The sequence below is a fragment of the Nicotiana tabacum genome, chromosome 19 (genome assembly GCF_000715075.1).
Source record: "Nicotiana tabacum cultivar K326 chromosome 19, ASM71507v2, whole genome shotgun sequence".
Taxonomy (NCBI): domain Eukaryota; kingdom Viridiplantae; phylum Streptophyta; class Magnoliopsida; order Solanales; family Solanaceae; genus Nicotiana; species Nicotiana tabacum.
In genome coordinates this window covers 13883105-13897264 of record NC_134098.1, presented here as the reverse complement: position 1 = coordinate 13897264, position 14160 = coordinate 13883105, and the positions used below count along the sequence as shown (strand labels likewise).

The window sequence follows — 14160 nt, the reverse complement described above, 5'->3', positions numbered from 1 at the left end:
GCTGCATAATGGCCCTCCGGAACTGGGTAACACTGGCCCACTCTGCGACCGGTCTGCGGTCGCATAATGGACCGCAAAACCTTCTTCAAAAATTTCTCATGCTGGTTCTGCGATGGGATCTGCGGCCCACAAAACGGTTATGCGGCCGCATAGTGGACAACACAATGGTTCTAAAATTTAGCTCAAGTTTCTTTTTCACTCTGCAGCAGTTATGCGGCCCGCAGAGTGATTCTGCGGTCGCAAAATGAACCGCAGAAATACTCTACACTTCCGAAGATCTTTTTTTTCAACTGCCCAACACATTAATCACCCACATCATCAAATATAGAATCAACTGCCACTCCTGGGGTGACATTGGCTCTTTGGCCAGTTCTTGCCTTCTTGTTAGGCGCCATGTACTGAAAGTTAGAGCAAAGCACGAGTTAAAGGAGGAACAATCTTACAATCAACTCTATTGCACGATCGAGAACATGAAAGAAAGGAATTATTCCTAAATGCCCAAGTAGCATCCTAATTATAGATGTGGTCGACATCACACCGCTAAGAAGGACTCTACTAGACACGGCTCCGAGATATCCTAGGATACTTTAAAACCTTAGGCTCTGATACCAAGTTTGTAACGCCCCAACCTCAGGGAGCGCGACCGACGCTCAACTGAGATAACCCGGCCGAGCAAGCCTGCCAGATTTTCTTCTACCCAACTCACCCATAAATAGAGAGAATATAAACTTCATTTGTAAAGTCTCAATACACACACTTTCATAGTTTGAATTGGAAGATTTAACACACATACAACATTACTATCTTGACTTTCTCAACCAGTACATAACCACACCATGTCTACGAAGCCTCTAATATATATAAAAGAGTATAATGATAGTGCCAGCAACAAGGCTCCGAATATACCTCAAAACATAATACACACGAAACAAAAGATGTACAACCCCGGAATGAAGTGGGGCTCACCACGTCAGCTGGGAAAAGAGTGAACCTGTGTTGACCCAATATATTATATTTAATTTTAAACATTCATTTCTATATTATGAGATCTCGAATAGGACCCTTCAACATCCCTTGACTTGCTGGCACAGTCCGTAAATTTTTTCGGAAGGTTTTTGTATGAAAAATTGATTAAAATGTGAAATTGAGCTTCAAAACTCATTTGAGTTGACTTCGGTGAACGTTTTGAGCAAACGGACCCGGATCAATATTTTAAAAGTTATGCTAGGTCCGTATCATGGTTTGGGACTTGGGAGTATGCCCAGAATCGAATTCGAAGGTCCCTACCTCGAATTATCGGCATTTAACGGAAACTAGAAATCTAAAGGCTAAAGATTTTCAAATTTTGACCGTGAATTTGACTTTATCGATATCGGACTCTAATTGAGATTCTGAAAGTTGGAATAGCTCCGTTATGTTATTTATGACTTGTGCGCCAAATTTAAAATCATTCTGGATTCATTTAATAGGTTTCGGCACAGGTTTTGTAATGTGAAAAAGTTTGAAACTCATAAGTCCGAATTGAGATGTGAATTGCAATTTTGACATTATTTGACGTGATTTGAGACCCCAAGTAAGTTCGTATGATATTTTAGGACTTGTTGTTACATTTGGTTGAGGTCCCGAGGGCCTCGGGTGGATTTCGAATGTTTGACGGAATTTAATTTGGATATTCTAGAATGTTTTGACGTCGTTTCTTCAAGAATAAGTGGTATAACATTAATAAAATGAGCTCCAAATTAAGTTTTATTGAAGCACTAGATCCATATTGAAATTTCGGAGCCATAGCAAAAAGAATCGTTGAATTCGGACATCGTATGAGAGAGTTATGCCCATTTCCATGTCGGGAAATATTTTCCAACGACGTGAGCGTTCAGGGTAGCGTGGGGCGCTATCCCTAGCGCTGGGACTTTGGAAATTCTAGAAACGGCGCCACAGGCAGCGCCCCATGCCACCTGTGGCGCTACAGACATAAAACCCCCATAAAACGGGGAGTTTTGCTATTTTTACTCATTCTTGAGTTTTGAGTCTCGGATTTGGGCAATTCCAAAGGGGGTTTTCACGAATTTGACTTGGGTAAGTATTCTCTATCTGCAAGTGATTGTATTTCATAAATCCATGTCAATATTCATCATTTATTTCGGATTTAGATGGAAGAAATTTGAAAAAAACAAAAATTTAGGATTTGAAAGACAATCCAATGTCGGAATTCAATAATTTTTGTATGGTTGGACTCGTATCGGAACGGGTGTTCGGATTTCGTGAGTTTTTCGGGATTCGAGATGTGGGTCCCACTGTCAATTTTTAAAATGAATTTCGGATTTTAATCCGAAAAATTAGTAAATTCATATGGAATTAATTCCTACGATTCGTGTTGAGCATATTGAATTGTTTGTGACTAGATTTGAAGCTTTCGGACACGAATTCGTGAGGCAAAGATTTATTGGAATCTTGAAATTGGTTGCGAAGCGAGGTAAGTGTCGTGGTTAATCTTGACTCGAGGGAATAAAATCCTTGAATTATTTGTTATGTGAAATTCATGTGAACGACATATAGGCGAAGTGACGAGTGTCTATTTGTCGTCAAATTAATTGTTTGCATAATTATTTGAAAATCATAAATTTTTTTAAATCATGAATTAATTATTATATTAATTATTTCTCTCATATTTGTTGCTCAATATTATACATTGAATCCATGCTATAATTGCTACATGCTTATTTGATTTGTGTGACGTAATTGCTACTTGACATTTAGCATACTAATTATTAAATTGCATATTTCCTCCTTAATTTCCACAATTAATTGCTATTTGTCATCACTTATTTCTAAACAAATCATAATTATTGTATGCTTGTTGTCTTATAATTTCATATTAATTATTGTATTTATTGGAGTAATTTCTTTTATAAGAATTGGTAAATTATATTATTTGAGGAGCGAGTTGCACGCCGGAACAGATATGAAAGTGAATATATTGGAGGAACGGGTTGCACGCCGCAACAAAATTGATTGAAATGAATATATTGGAGGAGCGGGTTGCGCGCCGCAATAGAATTGATTGAAAAGATATATTGAGGATCGGGTTGCATGCCGCAACGAAATTGAATATGAATATATTGTGGGATCGGGTTGCACGCAGCAACAGAAACTGATTGAAATAATAATTAGTTATGACTGCCAAGTAGGCTTCAACTGTTGAAATGAGTTAATTGTTATTGTTATTGTTATTGTTATTGTTATTGTTATTGTTATTGTTATTGTTATTGTTATTGTTATTGTTATTGTTATTGTTATTGTTATTGTTATTGTTATTGTTATTGTTATTGTTATTGTTATTGTTATTGTTATTGTTATTGTTATTGTTATTGTTATTGTTATTGTTATTGTTATTGTTATTGTTATTGTTATTGTTATTGTTATTGTTATTGTTATTGTTATTGTTATTGTTATTGTTATTGTTATTGTTATTGTTATTGTTATTGTTATTGTTATTGTTATTGTTATTGTTATTGTTATTGTTATTGTTATTGTTATTGTTATTGTTATTGTTATTGTTATTGTTATTGTTATTGTTATTGTTATTGTTATTGTTATTGTTATTGTTATTGTTATTGTTATTGTTATTGTTATTGCGTACAGGTTAATGTAAGTGACCTACCTTAGCCTCGTCACTACTTCGTCGAGGTTAGGCTCGACACTTATTGGATACACGGGGTCGGTTGTACTCATAATACACTCTGCACTTCTTGTGCGGATACCGGAGTTGGTCCCAGTGACGTACAATAGATTTTCTCGGATTCAGCTATTCGCATGAGACTTGAGGTATAATTGTATGTCGTTCACAATTCTGAAGTCCCCTTCCACTTTATCGTAGCTGTGTATTTCTTTCAGACAACTTCATTTTCATTCAAACCTTTATTTGTATTATTCTAGTAGCTCGTGCACTTGTGACACCAGTTCTGGGATGGTATTTAGACATCGCTATTATTATGGATTATTCACTCTATTTCAGACTTTATTTACGCATTTGTTTCTTTGTTATTAATTAATTTATAATTGTTTAAAAAAGGCTAATATTATTGTAACGTTGGCTTGCCTAGCAAGTGAAATGTTAGGTGCCATCACGGTCCCGAAGGTGGGAATTTCGGGTCGTGACAGTACCGCTATCACTGGTCAATGCCTCATTCTATGGAGCCACCTGCATCCATTAAAGATGCAGTGCCCCCGGTAAAAATGACGTTAGTACATGTCGAATAGTACTAGAATGAAAACCAAAACATCTATTCAAGGACTTGGAAATACAACATGAAAATGATGAATCATGGTAACAATCATAGGGCTTAGATAGCCATAAAAGTCAAACAGATTTGTTAAAAACTTCCAATAACATTTATAAGTTTCAAGTCGGGGATCCTCTACAACTACCTTTACACAGAGCGGCTTTGCCGCCTCACCCCAATATATGCGGGTGGAGGTGCAATCGCAATATCAGAAACTCTACACAGCCCCGCCACCTCACCCCAATGTCTCCGGGTGGAGGTGCAATCACAATACCACAAACTCTACACAAAGCGGCCCCGCCGCCTCACCCTAATGTCTGCGGGTGGAGGTGTAATCACAATACCACAAACTCTACACAAAGCGGCATCATAGCTTTCATTTGAAACATGACCTGAAGTTATAACATTTAGATATGCAATCCATACTTTGAACACATTCTCAAAATAGGAACACAACATAATAATAAGATTTGGAACACGCACTAAACATATATCTTTTGTCACAAAGCTTATTTGGAATAGTCGATTTGTGATGAATAACTTGGAACTTACAAGGGTAATGTGGGGTTTAATTCTAAGAGAAGAGTTTAGCCAACATACCTTGATTTGAACAAAAATTAGGAAGATATTCATGGTTTCAGCTCATTTGAGTATTTTATCAAACACTAGGTGTGCAAATTTGGCTACAAGGTTCTTCTACAAGATTTCCTTCATTCCACAACCCAATCTTTACTTATTTGAGCTCAACAATCTTCCCACAAACCTTATTAGTACAAACATGTATACATGATACTCTCACACCCAAGAATCATACTCCCAATCACCCATCTTTTACCCCAAACTCAAAATTGAAGAATTGGGAAAAGAAATTCTTACCTCTTTGAAGCCCTAGCAAGATCCTTGTGAAATCTTCAAGCCTTGAGCAAGAATTGATGAACAAAATGGCTAGGTCTTCTCTTTCTCTCTCTAAGATACTCTCACCTCTCTCTAAAAATATTAGATGAAACCCTTAAAAATGATCGGGTTATAAAAATCATAAAGATAAAGCCCCGACACGGATCGGCGGTCGCATATGCAACTGCATAATGCTTTTGCGGTCCACGAAATGGGCCGCATAATGGCCCTCCGTAACTGGGCAACACCGCCCTACTCTGCGACCGGTCTGCAGTCCGCAGACCTATTCTGACTTCTGCGGTCGCATAATGGACCGCAAAACCTTCTTAAAAAATTTCTCATGTTGGTTTTGTGATGGTATCTGCGGCCCGCAAAACGGTTATGCGGCCGTATAGTGGACCGCACAATGGTCCTAAAATTTAGCTCAAGTTTCTGCTTCACTTTGCGGTAGTTATGTGGCTCGCAGAGTGATTCTGCGGTCGCAGAATGAACCGCTGAAATGCTCTACACTTCCGAAGATTTTTTGTTTTCAACTTCCCAACGCACTGATCAACCCAAAACGTCCGAGCTACAATCCTCAAATACGTAAGCCTACCTCGGTACCACAAAACCTTAAATTCCTTTACAAAATTTTACGGGGCCTTACACAAACCTTCAATCACCGGTGGGACCCATCGAGTTGCTGAAACAAACAAAGGATGGAGGATCAATACGGCTATTAAAAATGTTTTAGTAAAAGGAAATACTAAACAAAGAGCTTACGAGTGCGGTTCTAAGCGGCCGGAAAGGATGAAACCGTTAATGGAATGATATTGTCGGTGGCAATTGCAACGAATCATTCCATCCACCCACGATCGTTGTCATCATCCATGCTAGACAATAAGGCATGGTGGCCATCCTTGCAAAGGTTTATCATTCCCCCACGAAAGATTTTGGGAGAATAAAGATTCATCATGTGGTCTAAGGTTAGCTCCTCCCCAGTTTCCTGGCACAAACGTCGAAGACAAGCAACCGTCCTCCACACAGGACTTACTTGTGCCAAACACACCTGGTAATGGAGGCAATACTCTGCAATCACGGAGTCAAGCTCTCCGCTCAAAGAAAACACACCCAAAGTAAAGGGATACGTGTAAACATATGTAAAAACCTCCTTGGGAAGGGTGACTCGCTCCGATAGACCGGGAGCGATAATTTCTAAGTCATGGCAGCGACATTCTTCCTTCACAGCAGGAGTGCTCGAAGGACGTATGGAAGAAGGATACCTGCTAATGGCCCATGTACGAGAATTAACAGTAGGAAATTTCTCTTCGAAGTCTTTTGTGGTAATAAGACTTATAGGGATAAAGGAGCCCACTGTTGGAGGAGCAAAGTCCTCAGCTTTGTTCTTGCTTTTTGAGGAACTGATACGTTTTGAGGAAGAGGCCATTGTAGAAAAGAAAGGGTTTTTCGTTAGAAGAGAATTAGGAAAAAGATGAAGAAACAATGTGCAAGATTAGATGAAGGAAGTTTGAAAAGTTATGAAGTATAATGGTGGAAGTTGATACGTATAAGTAAAAGTTTTGGCGGCTAAATTCATGGCCATGATTACCTTTGTCATGACTCAAAATCCAACTAGCCGTGATGACACCTAACCTCACCCTCTAGGTAAGCCAAATAATAATAATCTGATTCAATTAATATTTAACTGACTCTAATACACTCCCCAAGGACTGGTAGTACAAATCATGAGCTTCTAAGATTAGAATTAAAAAACTGGCGTGAAATAAAAATATGTCATCTGTTTGAAATATACAGGAACAGATTAAAATTCTAAAGCTACCATGATAAGAGGCAGCAATGACTGGAAAGCAGGTACATCTTTGATCCAGCTCCCACCATGTACAACAACATCAATATCCAAAATCTGCACGCAAGGTGCAAAAGTATAGTATGAGTACAACTGACCCCATATACTCAATAAGTAACAAACCTAACCTTAGGTTGAAAGTAGTGACGAGATGGGACAAAGGCAGAGTCCAACTCCAATAACCAGCAACAGTTCATAACAATATAATAAAGATGGTACAAGAAATAACTCAAATAATAATTGCTCAACTCCTTTACAATTCTGGAAAATAAATATTTTCTTTTCAAGTTTAACGGTAAAACTCAAATCTTTTGCCGAAATGACCGAAAGAATGAGTAAGCCTAAAATCTGTGATTTTTCTCAAAAACGTTTAACGACAGATAAGAAATCTCATTATCAGATGGCATGAGGAAAAATACTTCTCTACGCCTACATATCAAGTATGCATGTCTAATGCAATGCATCACAATGATGAACTCATGTACTCACACTCTCAGAGTACTCAATCTCACAATACTCTATATGACCAATCTAGCTCTCTCTCTCTCTCTCTCTCTCTCTCTCTCTCTCTCTCTCTCTATATATATATATATATATATATATATATATATATATATATATATATATATATATATATATATATATATATATATATATACACACACACATATAACTGACATTCAGTCACTTAGTACTGTATAGGGCCAATCCACCCAAGAGAACTCCATCCCAAATATAATAAATGATTGGGGTAAGATCCATGCCCAGGGAGATCCATCCCACAAATATAAAATCAATTGCGCTCACTGTGTGGGGTGCAGACTCCGGAGGGGCTCCCTCAGCCCAAGCTCTATAATCCGCACACACAACTCACGTGCTATAGTATCACTATCTGGATAATAAATAACAGGGGCTCTCCCGAGGTACCGTCTCGTAGTCCTAAAAAGTAAATACACAATAGGGGAGCTCCCGAGGTACCGCCTCATAGTAAAAGTAAATATGCAACAGGGGAGCTCCCGAGGTACTGTCTCGTAGTCCCAAAAATAAATATGCAACAGGGAGCTCATGAGGTACCGCCTCGTAGTCCCAAAACTAAATATGTCACTCATAACTTATGGAATGATGAATTTATAGTAAGGAATCCTATAGTTAAAGACTGAATACGAAATCAAGGAAACATGTAATTCAACTAAGCATGTTGCACAAATTGCAAGTAAGAGTTAAAACACATAGACATGCGACATTAGGCTAAACATGATGACTACCCAATTTCATGGAATCAATTACGTCATAGTTTCTACTGTGCACGCCCACACGCCCATCACCTAGCATGTGCGTCACCCCCAAACAAATCATATAACACGTATTTTCAGGGTTTATACCCTCAGCTCTAAGTTTAGAAATGTTACTTACCTCGAACAAGCCAAATCTAATACCGAGCAAGATAAACAATACTCTAGAAATTCCATTCCACACGTAACAACCTCTGAACGCCTTCCTATCTCCTCAATTCCAAGCCAAACGATTTGAAACTAGTCAAACAACGTGCAAATTAATCAAAATATACTTCAATACTTACAATTTAACAATTTATAAAAATTCTCAACTCCGCTCGAAAAGTCGGCAGTGGGGACCATGTCTCGAAATTCGACGAAACTTATTAAATTCGATAACCCATTCAATTATGAGTCCAACCATACTAGTTTCACTCAAATCCGACTCCGAATCGACAATCAAATCCCAAAAATTCATTTTATGAAATTTCTACAATTTTTTCCAAATTTTCATCTCAAAATACTAATTAAATGATGGAAATAATGATATATTCATGTATATTAACCAAATCCGAGTTAGAATCACTTACCCCGATGAATTTCATAAAAATCCCATGAAACATCGCCATAAACCGAGCTCCCAAAGTCCAAATATGAAATAATACTCTAACCCTCGTTCATATAGTACAAAATGTAATCTCCCAATGTGGTGACCGCACATTTTTTTGTGCGGTCCGCACATTTAAAGTCTCTGCGGCCGCAACCCAAATTGTGCGGTCGCAGTCCAGCAGTGACTGCACTACCAGGCTTCGGTAAATTAATCATAACATTCACTACAAATATCCAAATGATGATTGGCTTACTTTTATGAAAACTAGACTCAAAGGGCTACAACTTTTGTTTTTGGATCATATTCAAATTCCTTGTAGATTAAAAGATATAAGCTTCCGAAGTCAGACCATCGAACCTGCAGATTCTCCTTTCTGCGGCCGCAAGAGGATTTCTGCGGTCCGTATATTTCCTCTATGGTCCGCAATTTTCCTCTGTGGTCCATAATTTTCTTCTAAGGTCCGCACATGAGGCTTTGCCTCAACACTCCAAAATGTGCCCCCGCACTCCAACTGTTCCCAGAACATCATTAGAGTGCTGAAATGCCCAAACTCGTTCAAAATTCACCCCGAAACACACCCGAGTCGCTCGGGACCCCGTACGAATATACCAAAAGGTCCCGTAACATAATACGGACCTACTCGAGGCCTCAAATCACACCTAACAATATCAAAATCATGAATCGCACCTCAAATCGATCTTAATGAACTTTGAATCTTCCAACTTTCAAAACTCGTGCCGAAACGTATCAAATCAATCCGGAATGAATTTAAATTTTTCACACAAGTCATAAATGACATAATGAAGCTACTGAAATTTCCGAAACTACGATCTGAACCCAAAATTTATGAATATTCCAAACCTTCAATTTTTAACTTTCGCCAATTGGTGTCGAAACCTTCTAGAAATATCCAAATAAAATTTCGGGCATACGCCCAAGTCCAAAATCACCATCCGGAATTAACAGAATCTTCAAAACTCCGATCCGAGGTCGAATACTAAAAGATTAAATTTGGTCAACTCTTCCAACTTAAAGCTTCAAACATGAGATTCATTCTTCCGAACTAATTCCGAAGTACATGAAAACTAAAACCGACGACTCACACACGTCATAATACATCATATGAATCTATTCAAGACTTCAAATAGTTAAAAGAACATAAATGCTCAAAATGACCGGTCGGGTCGTTACAACCTCGATAATTGGCAAAAGATGTACTGAATCATGGGAAGCCGTGTGTTCGAGACATTAAATGCGGAGAGACATGCGTCTAATCAACCGTCAATAGCCTTAAGAGGGAATTATAGGAATTTCTGCCAAAATAGTATTTTTACCAACTTTCCAGTAACACAAAGTTATGTCACTGGAAAGTAGGGGGACTATCTGTATTGGGTAAAATATGTTATGGCACGTGGTCATCCGAGAAAGGGATACGTGGAACCCAAGACGGGGATGACTGAAGACTAAAAATAACTGTTTCGTTTGTCACCGGAAAGAATAATGCTCATAGAGATGTGATAAATGCTTTTCTCCCGGTAGCATTCAGTAGAGAATATTTATGGCATTAAGAGTAGTTACCCGTTACGGGAAATTTGGCATTTATGTTCACCGTTGCATCTTCATCAATGCTCCTCATAATTGACATTAAAGAAGGGCACGACTCTAGGACCTTCTTCATAGCTATAAATAATGAGCTCAGTTTTTATTGTAGAGGGACACGATTATTCTGGCAAATTTAGACTATATTTTATACAAAGCTCAATCCAATCTTAGCTTCTTATTTCTCTATTCTTTTGTTGTTGTGCCCGGAAACCTTGTTTCCGGAATTGTTGCTTCTGTTATTTCATCTATATCTTAAGGCTTAGTGTTGCATAATTCTTCAATTATTTATTTATTTCAGGATCAAATTAATTCACTTATCCAGAAATCACGTATAAATTTAACTGTACCATTTTACGGGTAAATACTTTAACTAATCAATTATTTCAGTATCGTGCATACGGAAATAAGACAATTTAGATAGGTTAAAGATAGTTTAATTTTAATTTTTTTATTTTATAGTTTTTTCAATTCTTCTTTGTAATTCATGTGTAACCCTAAAAACAAGTTGGAGGGACCAGAAAACAAATAGCTATTGTTAGACTATATTTGCCGTAATCCTAAATTAGTTCATCCTCTCCCTCGTACATCCTATATTATAGTCTAAATGGATTAGGATGTAACAGTTTCTGTCCACTACATTTGATTGGAATAGGAGAGTGAACAAAGACTGAAAAGTTTAAGAAGTCTGCCTCCACATGACTATAATGCTGGATCTATTAATAGTTCCTCAGGGTCCAATCTATTTTGCTATATACTCTTGATCCATTAACTTATTTATTTCTCCAAGTGAATGCCACCCTTTAGCTCTAAGAGGAGTAAGTTGCAATGAGTAAATCACATTCTTGAACCCCTGTGTTTCTACAATGGTTACAGAGGGTCCTATTCTATCTTCAGATGATATGACATTATTGAAATCTCCACTAAGTAGCCATGGAAGATGAGCCTGAACATTTAGCTATTTAAGATCCTTCCATAAGGTCTCCCTTTTTGGCAAACCGCCATAAGCTCACTCTTCGGGCCTCGCTTCCAGTGCAGGAAGCCAAGCATTCTGCCAGACGTTCCGGCCTGGGAGCCCCGTTCGCCTTTGGTACTTCAGTAGATCTGGGCATATATGATGCTAAGATATGATGTGAACTGAGTTCTAGTATCCTCTACCAGACAATGAATGAATTGATCTGTAGTTTGAATTATCTGAATCTGAACATGTGCTCTCCACAGAATCCAAATTCTACCATTAGTAGCATGAGGATAATTACAACAAACATTCCACCCATGTGCTATCTTTTTTTGTATTTTCTTTACCTTATGTATTTTGACTTTGGTTTCAACTCATCCCATTATATCTACTTTATTTTTAGCCAGAAAGAGTTTTACCTTCTTCTGCTTATGGGCCTGGTTTAGGCCCCTGGTATTACATGTGGCAATAATCATGGGGGGTTGCATTTTGAAGAACATGTTGGGCCTGGATCCACCTGCTGTCCTCTTCTCCCCGTATGTTCTAGCTCAACAACTATCTTCTCTCGTCGTTGCATTGTATCATCCCATCACCAGCATCATTGTTTTTGCAGCATATGGTGTTCTATGTGATCTCCCCTTCTTTGCCATGGCAAGGAAAAAGGGAAGCATGTGATACAAAATTCAGATTGTTGCTAGCAAGGATAGTGCATTCAGTCAGGTTATTTGATCCCGATTTCAAGATTTCATCACCATGTGAAACTGCAGCATTACCGGTATACTCTACTGGCTTTTTCACCAACCATTCTTGCTTTATAGTCCTTGCCTGCTTCCTAGTCATTCTTCTCTTTCTCTTTGGTCTTCCTCCTTCCCGGTTATCCTCCCCTTCAACACAACTTTTGTTATTCCAGCACCCAGAGTTGTCATGATCAAATTTCAGACAATCATTGCAGAAGACATGCCTCAATAATATGCAATTTGCTGTATCAAAGGTCCAAATGGTAACTCTATCTCTAACTGGCCCGGAAGAGAAAATACAACATCCACCTCCACAAGAACCCTAGCATATAATATCTTCTCATAGTGTGCTATGAATTTATCTGTGTATAGGGGTTTGTCTACCACACTAGCCATTTTGCTCAATGTCTCCGTAGACCAATACCCTACTGGTAACCCAGGAAATCTCACCCAAACTAGCACTATGCTTAGAATGTCTCTAGTATAAGAAAAATCAATTTCTCATAGCCTCAGCATCATTGGTTTGTTCCTGTAAGTGTATGGCCCCGACTGTGAAGTTTGAAAATACAATTATCCCTCAGAGTGAATTAAGATCTGAGGTTTAGTGACAAAGTTCCTCACATTCGTAATAAAATTGTCCATGGCTTTTTCATAAGGATTCTCCCCAATTATATACCCAATTAACGAGGTTTTCCAATAATTTGCTTGGGATTGTAGGTCTTCTTTATTCAATTTAACAATTCGTTTACCATCTCTATCAATTGAAGGAATAAAGGATAAGGGTTTACCCATTTGTGAGCTACGATTCCCACGTACAAGGTCAGTTGTTGTAGGAGTTGGGGTTCTCCGACCCACCCGCTTGATTTAGAGTGCTGAAATGGCCGAGCTGCCTGTAGTGTTGCTCCTTCCGCCTTGACAGATTGAAGTTGCACATCGCCATCAGAACTACTAGTTTCGTGAACTTCCTTAATGGATTGGTATTTTTGCGATAGAAAATTTCCAAATGTGAGTGGTGGTAATTCTCTCTGTATACCATTCTCTGGAGTAATTAGCTTTCCCGTCTACAAATTGGTGTCATGCACGCTTTTCCGGCGACGAACCATCGTTTTTCGATCACAATTGCATTCCTTGCTATTGTGCGACGAGAGCAATGGTTAACATGCGCCGAGCAATTTTCATAAATTTCATTTCGTTTATTCTCTTATCACAAGTTGCTTAAGATATTTCTATATTACTACTAATCAATTATCTACATATAACTTGATAATAAAAAATCTTTACACATTTCATGTATAAAGTTAATTCTTCTGAATTTTTTAAATTTTTTTTGTGTTTCCTTTTTCGTCCAACTCTATCTTAGTGAGTTGCTCTAGTGGTGAGCACCCTCCACTTCCAACTAAGAGGCTGTGCGTTCGAGTCACCCCAAGAGTAAGGTGGAGAGTTCTTGGAGGGAGGGAGCCGATGGTCTATCGGAAACAATCTCTCTATCCTAGGGTAGAGATAACGTCTGCGTACACACTACCCTTCCTAGACCCCACTAGTAGGATTATACTGGGTTATTGTTGTTGTTTCTATCTTAGTGGTTTTCAAACCTTAGCTTGCCATCCCCAAAATTGCAAGTCCTACACTCCAATTTTCATGACTCATTCCCAAAGGTGGAATCATGACTTAACTATTCCGACCTTTATGTTTTAGTACCGAGTTTATTATATTTTTAAACTATGAGTTCAAATATAATTTATTATAAATTTAGTGAAATTTTACATATAACGTTATGCTATGCATCGAAACTATTCAGTTTAGACGAACTCGTTATAAAATAAAGTGCATCCGCCATTGCTCGTCCCTCTTCTTTCGTCGGTAGCAGTGCACCCATTTTTTTGAAATCCTTAATCTGCCTAGGATAATAGCCTTATAAATTCGTTTTCATGATTTAATCGCTCCCAATAAAATGAGGCA

At 38.2% G+C, this 14160-nt stretch overlaps 1 long non-coding RNA gene across 1 annotated transcript; it reads right to left on the bottom strand.

Annotated features, from left to right (window-relative positions):
- Positions 1–6917: 6917 nt before the first annotated feature.
- On the bottom strand, positions 6918–13391 carry LOC142173907 (uncharacterized). The gene is made up of 2 exons (XR_012703263.1): positions 11884–13391; positions 6918–7080 (listed from the first exon to the last, which is right to left on the bottom strand). It is a non-coding gene; the product is annotated as an uncharacterized LOC142173907 (long non-coding RNA).
- Positions 13392–14160: the final 769 nt, after the last annotated feature.